Source organism: Xenopus laevis, chromosome 4L (assembly GCF_017654675.1).
Source record: "Xenopus laevis strain J_2021 chromosome 4L, Xenopus_laevis_v10.1, whole genome shotgun sequence".
In the NCBI taxonomy this organism is placed as follows: Eukaryota; Metazoa; Chordata; class Amphibia; order Anura; family Pipidae; genus Xenopus; species Xenopus laevis.
Window position 1 is genome coordinate 138438112 of NC_054377.1, and position 7096 is coordinate 138445207.

Here is a 7096-nt window from a genome sequence, read left to right on the forward strand (position 1 = left end):
CAGAATATCACTCTCTACATCATATTAAGGGGCATATTTATCAAGGGTCGAATTTCGAATTGAAAAAACTTACAAAAAGACCAACTGAAATTAAGTCGAAGTTTTTTTTTTTTGATCAAATAGGTCCGTGTTCGGCCAAATCAGCCGAATCTAATTAATAGTGCATTCGATCGAATTCGATTCAACGTTTTTCCCAAAAAAAACTTCGATTTTTCCAAGTCCACCAATTGACTCCAAGTAGGTTCTAGGAGGTCCCCCATAGGCTAAAACAGCAATTCGGCAGGTTATAGATGGCGAATGGTCGAATTTGAATTTTTAAAGAGACAGTACATGATAAATTTCAAAATTCAAATTTTTTAATTATTCGCAAATTCGAATCGAATTTGGACTATTCCCTAGTTGAGGCACACAAAAATAATTCAAAATGCTAATGTTTTTTCATTCGAAAATTCACCTCAACTTTTGATAAATCTGCTCCTAAAAGTTAATGCCAAGTTTAACAACCACTTTTATTAATTATATATCAAGGGGCAGATTTATCAAGGGTTGAATTTTGAAGTAGAAAAAGCTTCGAAATTCGACCATCGAATTGGAATACTTCGACTTCGAATATCGAAGTCGAAGTTTTTTTAAATCTAATTTGGCCATTTGCGGTCGAGGTAAAATCGCTCGATTTCATCCATCGATCGAACGATTTTTCTTCGGCTTCAAAAAACTTTGAAAAATGCTCTCGAGGGTCGCCATAGGCTAACATAGCACTTCGGCAGGTTTCATTTGGCGAAATAATGAAGTCAACGTTTTTTTAAAGAGACAGTATTTCAATTATCGAAGTCGAAGTCGTGGTATCCTATTCGATGGTCGAAGTATCCAAAAAAAATTACTTCGAATTTTGAATTCCCTCAAATTCACTTCAACCCTTGATAAATCTGCCCCTATGTATTTAATATACAATTAACTATATATTTTTTATCATATGGACACAACCAGTTACATCCATAATGTAATGCCATAAAAGGCACAGCTATTGATCCTCTTCTACTAACCCACAGCAACCAGGTAACACTTGGGGGCAAATTTACTTAAGGTCGAATATCGAGGGTTAATTAACCATCGATATTCAACTGTCGAAGTTAATAGATTTAACGCTATTCATTTGATCGAACTAATTTTAATCTATCGATCAAACGATTTTTGTTCGACCAAAAAATGCTTAGGAAGCCTATGGGGACCTTCCCCATAGGCTAACATTGACTTTGGTAGCTTTTAAGTGGTGAACTAGGGGGTAGAAGTTTTTTCTTAAAGAGACAGTACTTCGATTATCGAACGGTCAAATAGTCGAACGGTTTTTAGTTCGAATCGTTCTATTCGAAGTCGAAGGTCGAAAGTAGCCAAAAAAAAACGTTCGAAATTTGAAGTTTTTTTCCTCTATTCCTTCACTCAAACTAAGTAAATGGGCCCCTTGGTCTATTGTTTGAAATGAAACATCTGGCTCCTATGGGTTTAGCAGTTCAAAAGTTACTATAGAGTTCTGCACAAGTTCAAGCAGTATTTCCCACATCTATAAAAATATACTGTGCATGGCGGACTATATAAAAAAGTGTGACTTTTGCTCCTCTTAATAAACAGTAGAACCCATGAGACCACCCCAGGGAGCATGGATCTGCTGAAATATTAAGTAATGATGAGCTGACCTTTAATGTGCTTACATATCCAGATTGCTCGGGACCTGGGGTTTTCCGGATAAGGGATCTTTCTGTAATTTGGATCTTCATACCTTAACTCTACTAGAAAATCATGTAAACATTAAATAAACCCAATAGGCTGGTTTTGCTTCCAAATGGCCTTTCTGTAATTCAGACCTTTCTGGCGAATGGGTTTTTGGATAACAGATCCCATACCTGTATATCCAAAATGATTGCTCTCCAGTCCCCAAGTCTCCTGTAGGAATCACCTTGATTTCTTCCAGGCAGTTTAAACAGTAGGTTTGGGCTTTCACCTTAGTCTGTCTCTAAAAGGAAAGTTCCAAGGGGAAATTGGAGAGAATATGCAGTAGAGCAAACACATTGTATCCATAGCACCCGGGCTTTAAGCCAACTCACCAAGGTGTTTGCAGAAGTCTGACTCAGATTATCGCTAGGGTTCAACATTTGTAAGGAGGAAAGTTCCGATTTTTTTTTTCAGTTCAGAAAATATAGATGATTTGGGATTTTTATGAAATGTAATTAAATATATTTTGAAAGATTATTTGTTATTTAATTATGGTTCCCAATTGTTCCTCAGTAATTGTAACACTGAGGGGAAGTGGAAAATACTTCGTAATTCGACCATCGAATAGAATCCTCCGACATTAGAATCGTACTTCGAATCGTACCATTCGAACGATTTTATCGTACAATCGTACGATTTTCCTTCGAATACAAATAACGTAGAAAATTGCTCTAGAAGGTCCCCATAGGCTAACATAGCACTTCGGCAGGTTTAAGTTGGCGAAGTATTAAAGGCGAAGTTTTAAAAAAAGAGACAGTACTTTGATTATCGAATAGTCGATTTTTACTTCGAATCGAAGTAAATTCGAAGTCGTAGTATCCTATTCGATGGTCGAAGTATTCAAAAAATTCCTTTCGAATTTCGAATTTTTTTACTTCGAAAATGTTATCCAGAATACTTGGAACCTGGGGTTTTCTGGATAACGGATCTTTCTGTAATTTGGGTCTTCATACCTTAAAGGGGTTGTTCACCTTCCAAACGTTTTTTTCAGTTCCGTTGTGTTTAGATTGTTCCCCAGAAATAAAAAGTTTTTTTTAATTACTTGCTATTATCTATTTTTTACTGTTTTTTTCAAAATGTAAGTTTAAAGTTGAATGTTTGTGTCTCTGGTGTTTGAGTCTGGCAGCTCAGTAATTCAGGCGCAGATTCTGACCTGTTACAATTTTGCAACATTTAGGGGCAGGTTTACTAAGCTTGAGTGAATAGTTCGAATGCTAAAATATTCGAATTTGAAGTATTTTTTTGGGTACTTCGACCATCGAATTGGTCAAATTTGATAGAATTCGATCGAATCGAACGATTCGATAATCAAAGTACTGTCTCTTTAAAAAAAACTTCGACTTACATTAAAGCTACCGAAGTGCAATGTTAGCCTATGGGGACCTTCCAGAGCACTTTTCTAAGTTTTTTTGATCTAATAAAAATCATTCTATCGATCGCTTAAAATCGTTCGATTCGAAGGATTTTATTGTTGGATCGAACTATTTTTATTCAATTGTTCGATCGAACCTTTTGCGCTAAAATCCTTCGAATTCGACCCTTGATAAATCTGCCCCTTAGTTGATGCATTTCTGGAGTATTAGCAACTATTGTATCAATTCTATCAGCTGCCTGTAATGAAACCCAGAGATTCTGCTCAGCAGGGACAAAGATAAGAAATGTACGGTAATTTTAATTAATTTTTAAATTTATCAATTTAGAACAGTTTACAGGGTCGGCGACCCCCCCTTCCCAGAGCAGCTTTAGAAGGGGAAAAATGACACTTTACACAGGTTGTTCACTTTCAACTAGTTGTTTTCAGATGGATCACCAGCAATAAGGAATTTTTTCCAATTACTTTCTATTTTCTATGTGTCACTGTCACTCTGTTACTCTGATCTGAAATCCCTGAGCACCTCTGGGTGGATTCCTTTAAGCCAGGGATTTATAGACTTTGATCCTATTTAATAGTTTGTTTATCTCTAACTGTCAGGCTGGCCATAACTCTTGGACAAGCATAATATTACAAGCTGTTGTGATACAGGTAAGGAACCTGTTATCCAGAATGCTCGAGACCTGAAGTTTTCCGGATAACGGGTCTTTCCGTAATTTGAATCTTCATACCTTTAGTCTACTAGAAAAATAATGTAAACATTAAATAAAACCAGTTTTATTATTACAGAGAAAAGGGAAATCGTTTTTAAAAATGGGAGACAGCCGTAACTCTGAGCTTTCTGGATAACGGGTTTCCAGATAATGGAAAGTATCAGATAATGGACCAATTATTAGAGGTATTGGCCTATATAATTTCTGTTGGTTAATGGAGGGGTCAGTGTGAGTGGGTGTATGTATGGACCGTGGGTTTCATTTGGAAGGGTTGAACTTGATGGACTTTGGTCTTTTTTCAACCCAACTTAATTATGTAACTATGGCCGTTCACGGGCAGATTCATGATGCTGATTTGGCACCTTCAGATGGAGCTGGCAGCACATATGGGCCCTGCATAACGGACTCCCTGATAGATATCTGGATAAAAATCAGCCAGATATCTATCAAGCAGAATAGAAAGTCCTGTTAGAAGGGACAGTATTGGTACATTGTCCTCTCATAATAAGCCTGAATGGGTTCAAATTATGATCCGATCATTGACCCGGGGGCCAAATGATCAGTTTAGCCAGGGAGAACATCAGCTTGTTTGGTGGCCTCGCTAATGAGTTGGTCTTAATGTGTATAGTCAGCTTGAGGCAGGTGATTTGATGTAATGTACATGGGCTGGAACTATACCAAGGACTATGGTTCCTGGGTATTTTCATTGGCACTTCCCTCTGGCAGAGAACAGTCACAACACCCTGTTCAACATTCACCTTTGGGCCTTGGCACCAAAACATGGAAGTAAAAGGTTTCAATCATGCCAAGATTCTCCTGCCAATCCTCTGTAGATGGTGGTAACTTTTATCAGGAGAAAAAAGGAAATCATTTTTAAAAAATGGGAGACAGCCGTAACTCTGAGCAGACAGACCGAAATGTAAAAAAAAAATGTTAAAAATCGAAAACATATTCACACTTCACTTTCAATGTTAGCAAATCAGTACTTTCTGATATTTGTTGCTCTCTGGTAAATAAGGAAATGAGTTGCACTTTGCCTTATCTCTGTTTGTTAAGCATTCTGATCCGATTGCTGTGGCACACATAGCATTTTGGGGAGATTAGTTGCCCAGTGACAAATATCCTCTTCTTCGGGTGACTAATATTCCCGAAATGCCTTCCCACTGGGTAGAATGTAAATAGACGACGGGATGGCACTTGGATCGCTTCGGTTTTCCGAGTCGCCCGAAGTTTCCTTGTGATGCAAGTTTTGGGGAGATTAGTCGCCCAAAGAAGAGATTTGTCGCTGGGCGACTTATCTGCCCAAAGCATTACGTGTGCCACCACCCAAGCATATAGAACTTTTCTGGAGAAGCCTTATGTATTATAGCTAACTTTGCAGACTTGTAGAAATATTCCTGGGACACATTTATTACCCTGAAGGATTCCCAGCATCTATTTCACATTTTATCAGAACATTTCTGACCATCGGCAAAGCCTTTACCAAAGCGGATACCTGTATATCAGTCCATGTTCTGCTGCTTTGAGCAGTTGAATGCCATTCTGCCCTAAGGAGTGATAGAGGTCAACCGTGCTCAGCAACAGCACCGAGCGCTTTCACCCACCTGAATCCTCGTTCCCTGATGCAAATCGCATTCAGTGATAAAAGATTTGGACAATTATTTTCCCCATTGGTACATATTGTTACTATTGTTACTACTCAGTAGTAACTTATCAGCATTTCATAATTTCACACTCTATGTCACACATCATTTTTCCTGGCTTTATTTGTATTATCGTCCCTTTATAACTGCATATAGTTCCCCTGAATTTCCCTGGCTGTGGAGAACGTCCCTTGTTTCTCACCGGCACCTGCCTGACTTTGGAATGTTCCGTTTGTATTGTTGCCATGACTTTCAGTGGGGGAATACCTTGTGCCGCAGGCAATACCATGCAAGACAAACCATGCAGCATGCACAATATCCCTAAATTACTTCCTTTTTTTTCTACAGAATTTGCATTTTATCAATTTAATTAATATATTTACCTTTAATTCCTATAAGAGGTACATTACCTGGAATATCCCTGTTCTTCTCAGGGAGTCTGCATCTCCTCTACTCCCTTCTCCGACGCATTTGTTCTCCTTTTCATTCCAGTTCAGATATCAGACTTGTGTTGATGCAAATCCCCCGGGAAGTACAATCACAAGGAATCAAATGTCTCCCTTTATGAAGGATCTGGAAGCAAATGACAGAGATAGAGACTTATCTGCACCCACAGTCGGGCGGCTCAGCACATGGGAAGAGACTTTGCTTTGTGGCATTGGCAGACACTCCTGGTATCGTATTTATAGTGCAACTTTCATGCAAATAATACTCTTTTAAACAATGGCAGGGAAAAACATGTGCAAACATAGGCGTCACCTTCACAAATGTAATTGCTCAGCAACAGGCCTTACAAAGCTTGGGGACATTCAAAAAAAATCACCTGCCAGTGAGATAAAAAGGAATGTTTACAGGTGTATAAAACTACAGCTAAAAGCTACATTGTAGCTCAACTGGAAAGCCATAGCATTGGGAGCTAAAGTTAATGTAACTTGGTTCAAAGAATACAGGTATTAAATCGTGCTTATTTTCCTGCTGGACCATAGAAATACAATACGTTTCCTGGTGGTGTATCTAGAAGCTCCTGGGCACCATAACAGCATTTTAGGTCTCCCAAAAAGTTTAGAAAGATGGATCTCAAAGATATAGTGAAAATGTTGGGTACTCTGCAATTCGGAGCCACTCTGCTTCTGCAAAATATGCGGTCTGCATTGTTATGCCCATACCTACCAATGGTTCCTATATTGGACAGTCCCGAATAATGACCTCCAAAAGGGGTGTGGATTTTGGCAGGATTCCAGATTGATTTGGGTTGGACCTAAATTAAAAATGTTTTTATAAGAAATGTTGTGAGTTACTAATGGCCCCATCATAGTTTACTAGTGGGAGTATTGGTAAAAATCATTACATCGTTACACAACAAATATGCACAATACAAAAAAATTTACATTTGTGCAAATACCTGAAACACCAACCTGGATTTGTTTGATACCTGGGTGTATCTTGGCTAAGCCTGCCATTGCCACTAATGGCCCCACCATGTGACCGGGAAGTCCAGTCCACTCATAGTTTATTAGTGGGAGTATTGGGGGAGTGTAATAAAAGTAATTACATAGTTACACAACAAACATACACAATGCAAACAAATTTACTTTTGTGCA